Raw genomic sequence first — 13,148 nt, 5'->3', positions numbered from 1 at the left:
ATCTATAAAATGAGCTGGAGAAGAAAATGGCAAATCCCTCCAGCATCTTTGCCAAGAAAACCCCAAATAGGGTTATGAAGAGAGATGCAACTATAATAACTCAACAACAACAATTATGATTTTATCAGTGTTGAGTATTCTTGATTATAGAGCTAGATTTGAAAGAGAGGCTGCATCTAACATCCAGTACTTTAAGTAGTTTCGTGACTCTCCCACAGTCACACAGTCAGGCAGGGCTTGAACTTTCTAGACTTTGAGGTCAACTTTTTCTCCACTGTATCAAGCTGCCTTTCTCTCAGCCTGACCAAATCCTAGCTTATTGACTTTATCCCAATACTGTCTTTTTATATAACAGTCTATACAGCTACTTAATAGCTCTGAAAGCTATGAAAGTTTAAAATTGCACTAAAGCTTTTGGGATACATGTTTTATAAACTCACCCTGACACTAAACAAAATAACTGGGTGGGGGAAAATGTTTTGTTTTTGTGGAAGAATAATAAACACTCTATATGTACTATTTAATGAGGGTTGTCATAATATTAAACAGCAAAAATAGAAGTCTTTTTCATGCTATTTGATTATAGATGGGGATGAAACCCTGAGAGGAGTTCCTTGGGAGGTCTGGAAGCAGCCACACACAGTTTCAGCATACTGTTCGCTGATCATTCACTGAGCCCCCAGAATACTTCATATTCCCCAAGGAAGCTGACCCTCCCAGCCAGGAATAAATGAAGCAACAGCCCAGAATCTGGCTTTTCATTCCATCACCTTGTATGGTAATTCAGGGCCAGGCATCTGAGAGATTTCTTACTGGGACCTATTCTCTGAGGAGTCACCCTGGAGCATCAGGTGACTAAGATTTTTTTCCTCCCATGTTTTAAGCCTATATGTTTCCCCCTTGGCTAGTGCTTTGGGTTCTGATTCTCTGAGTACCCTGGAAAGGGGGAATCCTTTCAAGGTGTCTGTTTGTAGGAATGAGGACAGAAGTAAAAGTCCTGAGATGAAATGAACAACTTACTGGGGAGACAGTGAGGATGAAGTGAGTTTATAACAATGTCTTAGAAAAATTTCTGAGACCTCCTTTCCCCTGTTCCTAGAAACAGGAAGATATCTCTAAAGTGTCTACTTACCCATTTTATGGATGAAGGTGGAAAGTGTTCTGAGATGGAGCTGGACCTTCGAAAAGGAGAAAATGGCGTACATACGTGGCTTGCCTATTTTGCAGAGTCCTGAGCTCACAGCAAGCTTCATGATGGCTTAAATTGTATATTAGTCTCCAAACTTCTACATCCTCAACTTTTGGGACAGTTTTAAACTCTGGTCATAGTCTTCTTACTCATTGAATTAACCACATTCTATCATTCTTTTTGGGGACTGGTGCTTCTTCCTCTGTGGTGCTGATCTCTTGAGGGTTGTTGGAACCAATGGAAAACAGATGTGGGATAAGTTTGCAGGGGCAATTTGCATAGTTCCAGGAAACTTCAGCAGGCAATGTTTGAATCGAAATATTTCATCTGTAGACTTTCATTCTGATGCCATTATAGTCATCCTTTCTATCAATAACTCTGAAACTTGAAAGGTAGATTGAAGAATGTTTTCATTCCATGAGGAATAATTTCAGAGATTTATTGCAGAATGGAAAATTTCAAAGTCAGGAGGTGAGAAAGAGAAATGAAGAGAGATGAGAACTGATTTTGGAGATAGCATGCTCTGAAAATGAAAGTCTCATGTCAAAGACTCATGCCTGAGGATGACACAGAATTAGTTCTGATAGGGATGAGGTAGAAGGATGACAAACTAGCATCTGATGACTATGACTATTCCCCTCCCCCTTGTTCCCACCACTGTCCCTGGCTCCACCAGGGATATCAGAACATTCTGCCATATAGCATCTATACCCTAGTCCTTGGTCATCCCATTCTTCTATCTTAAATATAAAGGATAATTTTGAAAGCCACAGCGATGAATCCAAGAGTTTAGGCTGGGCTTCAGGGATAAAGAAGGACACTGGCTGATAGAGTCATAGATTATGGTCTCTAACCTCCTTTCTAGCTCCAAGGATCCTATGGAAATGAAGTCCAGAAAGTTAAGGGATATACCCAGCATCATATAAGTAGTAAACAGAAGTGGGATATAGATCCAAGCTCTCTCACTCCAAATCAAACATTCTTTTCACTATGTAATATTAGTACTTTAGAGCAGTGCTTCTCAAAGTAGGATCCAGAGAATCCTCATGGTTTCTGAAACCCATTCAGAGGGTCTACAAATTCAAAGTTAGCTTTTATTTCTAATGTGTAAAATCTATTAATATAACCCATATAAACAAAAACTCTTTGGACAGATCCTCAAGAATTTTAATAGTATAAAAATACTAGGAACAAAAGCTTGAGAACTACTGATCTAGCGTGTACCTGGAGAAGTGTGGCAACCATAGCAAATCCTGATGACCAAGGTAGCCTAGAATGATTTGGACCAATGTGTTTCTCCTCATTGAGAATGGCCCTCATTGGGGAATCCTATTTTGGGAATCGCTTGGGCCAGGATAGCTGGGGTCCTTTGGGAAGAGGGGTGGCAATAATGCTTTGAAGAGCCCAGGGTCCCTGGCAAAGTCCAGGATATGTACTAAAGGTGGCTCCCCCCCAAAAAAAAAAAACCCAGTGGGACTGAAGAATAAGCTATAGGGAATAATGGCTCTTCAAGAGGAAATCACTGTAACCTAAGGGAAACAAACTCACTCTGAGACTCAGGAAATGCTGGTAAAAATGTTTTAAAAGGCTTAATGGACCTCTTGGCTAGTGCTTCCTACCTTTCAAGGTGTATTTCTCTGACATTATCTCCTCTTCTCCCAACCCTGTGATTTAGCTCTCCCTTCTAGCCTTAGCTTTCTGGGCTCATTACCCTCTTTATGTCTAAAAGCCTTCCAAATACAACTTTCTTTCCCTTTCCACCTCCTTTTAATCTATTCAGTTGGAAACTATCTCCTCCCCTTAACTCACCCAACTCTTTGCTCAGTCCTTTCTTAGACGTATACCACATACTGTATTTCATCCCTTCAAGTCTCTTTGCTTTTGGGGGCTAAAGATCCCTCATGCATAAAATGAGGGAGGTTACATCTGGTGAAATCAAAAGGTCCTTTCCAGCTCCAAATAGATGATCCTAGAATCTGTCAGAAGGAGGTAATTCCTGTGTTACTACCTTGCTGAGCTGCCCTGTGGCACTTGCTAAAATATTAAAGGCTTACAGAAACATTCAGAGCTAAAAAGAAATGGAACTGGAGGGAGTCTCACAGACTCTCCCAACCTGACTGTCCAATCTGTGGTCCTCCTGCCCCTACCACCTTCCCAATAGCTCTCCCCTTTCTCTCTACTCATTCAGACACTCCCCTGGCATAAATCTCACCACCTCATACCTGCACTATCATAACAGCTTCTGGTCATCTGCCTGCCTCCTAGATTCTTCCCTCTCCCATCCATCAGCCACTCAGCCATCAAAGTGATCTCTCTAAGCTCAGGTTTCACTGTGTCAGCCCCACTTCTTAATAAACTCCAGTGGTTCTCTCTTGCTTTCCAAGATCAAATACAAAATCCTGTCTTTATTAAAGCTGGGGCTTTCCAGTCTCCCTCCACTCCCCCCCAGCTTTTATAGTTTGAGTGTCACTGGCTTTCTTGGACTCCAATGGCTCCCTCCCTTTTTCTCACCTCCACCTCAGGAGCACTTTAACTCTTGAGAAATCTCAGTTCAAATGCTTGGTCCCTTCCTCACCCCTCCCCATTCATGCCTTCCCACTGAGTTGAAGTCTCATCTCCTCTGCACACAGCTTGTATACACTTAGTTATTTATAGGTTATTTATAGCCCGTTAAGGAGAGGGCAACATGTTTGGGCCTTTCTTTGAATTCCCACTGCTAAAACAGGGCTTGGCCACTGGAATGCTGAATAAATGTTTGTTGCCAAAGCACTGGCCTAGTCCAACTCTCATTTTACAGAAGAGGACTTGTTTGAGCTAATAAAAGGTCTATACACATGTGTCACATCCCTCTGTCAGCGCCACAAGGGCAGGGAGAAGGCAAGCTTTATCCCAAATTTCTATCTCCTCTTAAGACACCAGACACTGTATTCTATATGAAGTCAGTGCTTAATATGTTTGTTGAATTAAACTGAATTTCACAGGGACAAAAGTTGGGTTTCAATTCAATATGCATTTATTAAATGTCTGCTATGTTTTAGACCTTGGAGGTACAAAGATAAACCAATCCTGGAAAGATCTTAGTCTGCATGGGAAGAAGAAATATCACTAGCTTCCCACACAGTCAACTCCAGTTCAAAGGCTACAAATTACTGTAAGCTGTCTCACAGATTCATATCCCTGGTCAAAAAGAGACTGGGTAAAAAAACATGGACAACTCTCTCTGTCTCTGAATCTCTCTGTCTCTGTCTATGTTTCTCTTTCTCTGTCTCACATCACATTGAAGATGCCACAAATGAGTTACTCTGACTTTTTAGCATCCTTAAAACAAAACACAAACTGTCCATAGTTACTATATTAAGATCTCTTCCCCCCCATCCCATTCCAAGGTCGAGAAAGTAACAACCTTTAACAAGTTCTAAAATCTTATTTTTGTTTTATTTCTTTTTCCAAATTTCTGCTCTGCCTCAAACATTCCTAGAGCATTCTGTAACTCTCTTTTTTTCTATCACTCTATACCTTCAATTAAACTCAACTGTATACACGTTGTTTCCTCTACAATAGGATGTTACCTTCCTAAGGATGGGGTCTGAGTTATTCTTATAAATCTAGTAAATCCAATCAAACATCTCAAACAAAGTAGGTAAAGAGCAAATCAATATATGTAAAGCTTTACAGACTTCTAATATTATGTGAATGTTAACTGTTATTATTATTCTTGAAGTTAACAACTATGTGTTGAATGAAACTGAATTCTCTCCTAAAAGTGCACTATAGGAAACTACGTATTTAAATGTAGTGAATTAACAAAGCAATTTCCTTAGAGTATTATTCAATATCCCCATATAACAATGGTTCTTATCCTGAGGTTTATGAACTTAAAATATTTTGAAAACCGTATTTCAATATAAGTGGTTTTCTTTGCAATACTACATATATATATATATCATTTAAAAACATTGTTCTGAGAAGAAGTTCATATTTATCAGACTGCCAAAATGGTCCAAAAGAAAAAAGGTTAAGAATCCATATATTAGAATAAATGAAGAGAATAAGATCGAAAAGTGTTTTTTGAAAACTGAGAACAAATTTGTTTCCTGAGAAGCTGTTTTAAGCTTTTTCAAGATTCTAGGTTACTATTTGTTAAATTACTACTTTTTCTAGTTTCCATTGTTACCAGCAAATAACCTGTATGCTGGGAGACTCTGACTTTAAAGTATGATATGGAACATTTATTGGTGGGTTTATGCCTATTTTTGAATCCTTAAAAGTACAACTTCATGACCATGGATAGCACCTCGTCAGTTTCCTAACCTAATTTAGCAATCCCCTCTACCTCTCCTGCAAGTGGATCCAAATCACATAAACCATAATAAGGGAACAATCCAATTCCATAATATACAATCTCCCCCATGATCTATAGCACAGTGATGTCCACTTCTAGGAAGTATGTTTGAACATTTCAACTTAAGGTTCGTATTTAAGCTTTCTTAGCAGTGTGGTTGAGATAAAAGCAAAAGTATCTGGGTCTCAGTTTACTCATCTATAAAATGAGAAGGTCTGACTAGATGAATTCTGGGATTTAAGCCAGCTCTAAATCCTGTGATGTCACATATGTAAAGAAAAACTTCTCTGATAGAAAATTATCAATCTTTGGCTCTTTGCTTGATGAGTTCAGAAGAGCCTAAAGCAGGGAAGATGAAAGAAAGCTCAATATATTTCTGCTCTTGTTCTTTTTTTTTTTTGAACAATCTTTCCATGTAACCATGGTAACTCCTGTGCCAGGATACTCTACAAATGAAAGTGGATGGGGGAGGGGAGGAGGTGATCATGAGATTGATGCAGTTCATATAAAAAAATTTGCCCAGAGGGCAACATTCTAAGCAATCTGCAATGCTTGTGCATGTTCCAACCTATAATAAATGCATTTAAATAATACATAGCTCTATAGAAAGGAGATACAGTATGTTGAAACAGATATTCTGAGTATGGGGAAATTGCATTAAGTATGAGAATATAAGTAAGTGAATTTTTAAAAACATTTTCAGAAATACCAGGGGGAGTTGAGTTCATGGGTAAAACACTTTCTCATTTTAACATGTAAGGGCTATGACTGCAAAATTCCACTGGTTCAATCCATGAGCTGATTAGCTAGAGTGTCCAGGTACAGCAAAGTAATTATCTTCCTGTATTTTGTTCTGGTCAAATCAGGGATTGCCATCTTCAGTTCTTGGGTCTTAGGAAAGATACAAATAAAGAGGAGAGTATCCAAAAAAGGGTGATGAGAAACCATGGCTTTCACCAACTCTTTGAAGGACTGTCAAATAGGAAGAGAGCAGAGAGTCAGACTGGGCTCAATGAAAAGAAAAAACCTGCCCAGTAGGTATCCCAGAGAAGATTTTGCACAAGGGAGGTTGTGTTTTGCCCCTAATAGGCCTTTAAGTGAAGATAGGATGGCCAACTGTTAGAGATGTGGGAAGAAGGCGATTCTTGTCTGTGTTTAGTCTAGAGAGTCTCTATGGTTCCTTCAATCTCTGAGAAATGTGATTCTATGAAACAATCCTGGAAAGGTCAGCCCAGTATAAAGCCTGAATTCCATGCCATTCTAGAACATTCAGTCAGACAAACATTTTAAAGAACCTACTCTATGCAAAGCATTGTGCAAAGTGCTGAAGACATAACAATGACAACAGACATAGTCCCTGCTACTGAGGTACTTCCATCTTATGAGGGAAGGATACAACATATACAAAGATACATACTCGGTAAAAAGTACTAGATGCTAAGGAGATAATTAAGAAAAAAAATTCTTAACTATAGTTAAGAATAAGAAAACTATCCTACAGGGTAAGGGAAAATCACCTAGAATTGCTTGCCTTTTGATATATGAAATTCTGGGCTGAACTCTATGCTTTTCAAGATCAAAGGTAGGGTGATATCTGTGGTGAACGACCACTTAACGGATGGGGTGGGTTGCCATTTTAGCCACAAGGCCAAGTTTCTCAACTTCAATTTGGGGCTTCAGGGATTGCTTTACATCTCATTAAAACTGCCTAGAGTAAAGCACACACCATGGCAGGGTTAATGTTTCCAGTTCCGCCTCAGGGAACCTCTATTCTTGATGATGACTTTGTACAGGAACATTTGCGGGGAGCTGTTATGACTATTTGATTTATGTGTTCATTAAAACATCTGGATTTCAAACCTCCATCAAAAGTTATTGGAATTAACAGCATCTTAGAAATGTAAAATGATAAATTAATTTGGCTTGGATCTTATTGGGAGGGGGTAAGCCATTTGAATATCCTTTCTCTTCCTCCACCCCATTCTTCTAAGAAAACAGTCATATTTTGCCAAAGTAAATGATATCAATAAAGCCTGAGTAATAGCAGATTTCTAGCTCTACGACAGTTTCAGAAATGGCTGAATGCTTCTCAATTCAATTCAAAATGTATTTTTTAGTATCCATATGCATTTTTAAGGTCCATGATGAGGAGATGTAAACAAAAATGAAATACTTCCTGGTCTCAAGGAGTTTATATTCTCCTCAGAGAAGAACCTGATACATAACTACATATATTGATTGATTAGCAGATAAGTTGCAAGATAGGCACATGCTGAATTGAATTTTACTATTCACCATGTGATTTAAGTCATGAAATAAGAGTGAGATCCTAGGGACAGACTCATTTACAGCTTGTGAACACTCTTCTAGAATACTTAAATGCTAAAAGTTGTACATGGAGGATGGGCTGCCTTGCGAGGTTGTGGGTGCTACATCCCCTCTCCCCCTCTAAAGGTCTTCCAAACAAAGCCTGGATGAGCACTTGTTAAGTATTTTATAGAAGAGATTCTTATTGAGGTATGAATTAAAATAGATGATCTACGAGGTCCTTTCTACATCTAAGAGGCTGTGAACTATTCTTTTCAATTATTTTTTACTGAAGTGAAGGGCACCAAGTAAGATTCAATTAGTTCCCAGAGTGACTCCACTAGATATTGTTAGCTGCCAGTCAGGCAGGACTTTAACCAAAGGACATTAACCTTTTTTTTCAAGGTAAGGCAGTGTCGTTGGGGTGACTTTTTGCTTTTTACAAAAGTATTTCAATGAGAAATCTCCCCTGAATTGAAACTGATTGACATTACCCACCCATACCTAGGGTAAGAAGTTAGATTTCCTGTAAAAAACCTAAAATGAATGCATTTTAATGTCTGACATTCATTTTTGTCCCCTGATGAGATCTCTGCACCAAACTTGTATTATGCAAACCTTTTGTGGAATGACTCAGTAACCAGATGATTACTTTTATTACTCACTCACTTAGTGGACCCAGAATGGCAGACAGAACAAAAGTTAAACCAGACTGACTGACTGGATGGAGGGCATCAGAACAGAAAGCCAAGTGAGTTGAATTGTACCAAGTTATTCAAATGAGAGAGATAACAGAAAATGACCCAGAAGCCTTAAAAGAAGGAAAAACAACAGGGAATACGTCAGACTTATTGTCTGAGAGAAAACAAGGTTCCAGAGCCACTGGGAAAGAGGAGCAATAAAGAATTTGTACCACAATTAAGTTTAGTGCCAATTTTTATCCAAGGTATTAAATTCAAATGAATTGCTTATTTTATTTGGACAATAACTGAGGTTGAGAGAAGGAAAATTTTGAAAATCACTTCCAATGTAAAGTTTTACATCAGAGAGGATGTTAATGAACAATGGTTGGGTGGTTATGATGAGCTTTCTTACTTACATGCTGAGCAATTTGGAGTAAGGTGCCATTTTTATAATAAGCCTGGGTCTTGAAAAATTCCATACAGCCACAAAGAGAAAGACTGCTGTAGAATTTAATAATATTATTTGTAAAAAAGGACAAAGAACAAAAGAAGCCTTCTCCTGGTTTGGACAACTCCTAGTAAGTTGTCTGTCCTATAGCTGTGGGATGAAGATTAAACAGAGTAATGATTCCATATAAGCCAAGCAGCTTTGGGAGGGAAGCACCAGTAGTTAGAATGGTTCCCATTTAAGGAGTCTTGTCCACATTAGCATTTTCAAGTGTAAAAATATGCTCAGGTAACCCATTCAGAGGAAGCAAAAAGGTGTGTTTTGCCTGTTTCAAAGCCACCTTGGATTTAAGCCAACACAATCTGAATGTCAAAATCAGCTGCACTGAACTTGGTATCATGTTTTATCATCATTTGGCCTCTCCTTTCTTCAAATCATGCTATAGCCCCCTTTCCTCCCAGGCTATGACTGAATGCTTCAGAAATAAATAGGCCTTTGAAATAGGAATTTTTTCCCAGAGGTCCGACTTCTTTCACCTTGGGAAATGGAGAAGCAATTGCAATGACAGAAAGAGCCAGATCTAGTGCTACAGAGACTTTCCCAGGAGGAAATATATCTTTAGTGGGCAAAATTGCACATATAGCTTAGGTTGAGATGAGACAACAATTGCTTCTAATCATCATCAGAGGCTATACTGGCATGCCAATAGGCAGACAGAAGGATCCTGAAAAGGGGGCAAATGAGCCCTGAGCATTTTACATCTTGTACATGTTTATTCATCTGTAAAATGAGATTGGACTAGATAATCTCCAAGATCCCTCTGGGGTCTAAATCCTATGATCCAATGAAATTCTGGATGGGACAGAAGGCTAGTCAGGAAGGCAAAATCATCATTTATCAGGAAGGAATCTTCTGGATAAGGAAACCACATCATTCAGAGACTGTCTGTCTCAGTTGGAATCTAAATTTACTGGCCAGACAGGTGATCAATCTTAGAGGTAAAACAGCTCTCCCTCATCTCAACTTAACCCAAGAGATTTGAAAAATCATGGGATATTTTCCCCAGAACTTACACAATGATTAAAACTGACTCTCAGTTTCTTTATCTGCAAAATGGGGATAATGCTTAGAGTGCCTATCTCCTACTGTTGTTGTGAAGCCCAAATGATAAAATTTAGGAAAGGTGCTCTGAAAACCTTGCCAGCTCTTTTATCATCACAAACACAGGCTCGCAAGATATAAAAACAGAAGGTACTTCTAGCTTATTATTGTTTTACAGCTGAGTAAGTCAAGGTTGAGAAAGGTTAATGCCCCAAATCAGACAAGGAATAAGGACACAATGTCATTCCAGGTCACATTTATCCAAGATTGCTTAAGTGAATCCCATAAGATCCTCAACTTTTCCCTGATGAGACGGACAATACTGTTTTCCTTTATGTCACTTGTGTAGATCAATGTGGAAATTGTTCTCCTGCTTCTGCTCATTTTGTTTTGCATCAGTGCATATACTGCTCAGTCAGCAGGAAGCTGAGTGAGTAATGGTGATGCGAAAGGAGAAGCTACCTAATCCATAGGGAGGAAGCACGGATCTCATCAGGCAAGAACCTCAGACTCCCAGGAAACCAAGGTCTCCTGGTTGGATTTAATACTTTAACGAGAGGGTCTTCTTCATACTTGTTCACTAAATGATGACACTTGTTGGCTAAAGTCAATCCTGAGATCCTCTTCCAGCACGGCTTCCCTCCTTCAAGTAAGATTCAACCTCCCTTTCCAGTGATTTCTAAGATTCTCTTAAACTCCACAAAGCTCTACCTGATATTGAGATCTTGAGTATCATCTATTCTAGAGCTTCTTATAGCAGGAAAACTCTAAATATACATCCCTTTGTCTTTTCACTAAATGATTTTAGCAAAAGTATCCAAGGAGTTCCATGAATAAATGGATGAATATAGTGAATGAATTGATGGGCCTTCATAGAATATTAGGAATAGAAGAACCATTTAGACCAACATAATCTTCCTCCCTTTAAGTCCTCCCTCTTTGATTACTTCTATATAATATTAATAATAATCACTTGTATTTCATTGCTACCAATTAAATAATAGGATTTGATCTTTACAATATCACTGAGATAGAGGAAAGATGGAGCCTAATGTAGCTGCAAGTAGGTCTAGAAGTCTGGGTTTGATGTTTTTGCTTTCCTTTCTTTTCCTTCACATGTTGTTAAAAGTTCTTTTTTTTTTTTTTTTTTTTTTTTTGCTGAGGCAATTGGGGTTAAGTGACTTGCCCAGGGTCACACAGCTAAGAAGTGTTAAGTGTCTGAGACCAGATTTAAACTCGGGTCCTCCTGACTTCAGGGCTGGCACTCTATTCACTATACTAACTGCCCCCAAAGTTCATCTTTTTAAAAACATCATCATTCTCCAAAGACCACCTTTCCCTGTTGTTCACAATACTGCACGTCTTTTAATAAATGAATATAGTCAAGCAAATTAAACTATCACAATTGGCCATGGTAGAAAATGTACACCTCATTCTATCTCCATATTCAATGCAAGAGGCATACTTCCCTGTCAGTTCTTGAAGAAACTGTTTGTTTTTTAATGTTTTCTTTTTCTTTATTGACATGAGTCATCATGGAAACTGTTTTTTTGGTTCTGCATCAGCTCATACAAGTTTTCCCTGTATAACCCACAGGACCTCTCTCATATCATGGCCCAGGGAGATCCCGGAAACACTAACAGAAAGCTCATTTTCTTTCTTTGTCATTTCATTGACAGTGATTCAAGAAAAAGGAAACCCAGAGAGGTATGCCTCATTTTCTAATTTGAACCTAATTCATCAACCCCAGCTCTACAGCATCATGATGCTGGTCATTGTCTGAGATGGCAGCCAGATTTACTAGTCTCAAATTTAAGAACACAAAATCTCCTTGTGGCTTTGTTTCAAATAGATTTAAATTTCAATATATCAAGATTCATATGATTTCATGAGGCCCCTATAGACAATTCAATATTCCTGAACAAGAGTAATATTTAAACCATGCAACAATGTCTTGCTTTTCTAAGGATTATTAATAATACATTTGTACTACTTGGAGAGTGGCTATAAACTTTCCACAATGGAATGAGAATGTAATCTGTTCACAGGAGCTGAAGATGAATCACTCCGATAAATTCTTCATGAAGGCCCCTAAGCTCCTGCTACTCAGGGATTGGCTAAGACCTCCCAGTTAATCCTTCAATGGTTCCTCCAAACATCTCATTATTCACTAGACTGTGACAACTCGGGTCATAAAAGAGATGCCTGGTACACAACCTTGACACTGCACAGAAACCTCAGACCATGAATATTAAAAAGAGACAGACTCAAGTGGGTTTCAAGATATCCACAAGCTCCATCAAACCCCACTCCTTGCTATCCAAGACATAAACAGAAGAAGGTGAAAGCTTCATAGACTTGTGGACTTGTAAAAGTTGGAAGATAATTGTGCCATAGTAGATCAAGTGTTGAATTTGAAATCAGGAAGTTCTGCATTCAAATTCTGCCTTAAACACTTCTTAATTATTTGACTCTAGGCAAGTCATTTTAAACTCTCTCTGCCTCAGTTTCTTTATCTGTAAAATATTAGTAACAATAAGATAAAGTATTATAATGATAAGGCACTATTATTATCATCTTTGTAATTATCTAATCCATTCCCTTTATTTTACAGATGAGAAAATGGGAAATCCTGGAAAGGTTAAATGATTTTCCTAGTAGGGTGCAGGTACCATACTAATTTTGAACTTGAGAGCATAAATGCATAACAATTATCTAAGTTCTCTCCTGACTTCTTGAGCCCAACTCATGTTACCATACCCTGAATAGTTTTCCAGTATTAAAAATATTGGCCAACCTGGATTTTTCCTGAGGGATAATGAAATACTTAATTTATTCAATCTGCCTGATGATGTAATATTTAATTTATTCAAGCTGTCGGGTATTGGTAACATCATAAGACGCCACCTGCAGCAAGCTGGAAGCTGGGATAAGAAAATAACATAAGGATCAAGCATTTATTTTCAGAAAGATGGGTCAATTTAAGCCCAGCAAGTGTTGGCTATTTCCTAAGCTGCTGTCATTTTTCTGTGCCCGATCTTGTCATGTTTTCTAAATCCATTAAAATGCTAAAGCTTA

The 13,148-nt window shown here is 38.4% G+C and overlaps 1 protein-coding gene across 12 annotated transcripts in view; it reads right to left on the bottom strand.

Moving 5' to 3' along the window:
* Positions 1-13,148, bottom strand: part of TMEM108 (transmembrane protein 108) — a 346,872-nt gene that overhangs the window by 124,793 nt on the left and 208,931 nt on the right. The gene's annotated exons all lie outside the window — the stretch shown is intronic.

The sequence above is a fragment of the Sminthopsis crassicaudata genome, chromosome 5, assembly GCF_048593235.1.
Source record: "Sminthopsis crassicaudata isolate SCR6 chromosome 5, ASM4859323v1, whole genome shotgun sequence".
Lineage (NCBI taxonomy): Eukaryota > Metazoa > Chordata > Mammalia > Dasyuromorphia > Dasyuridae > Sminthopsis > Sminthopsis crassicaudata.
The sequence above is the reverse complement of the archived record's forward strand: the minus strand, read 5'-3'. Positions and strand labels throughout refer to the sequence as shown.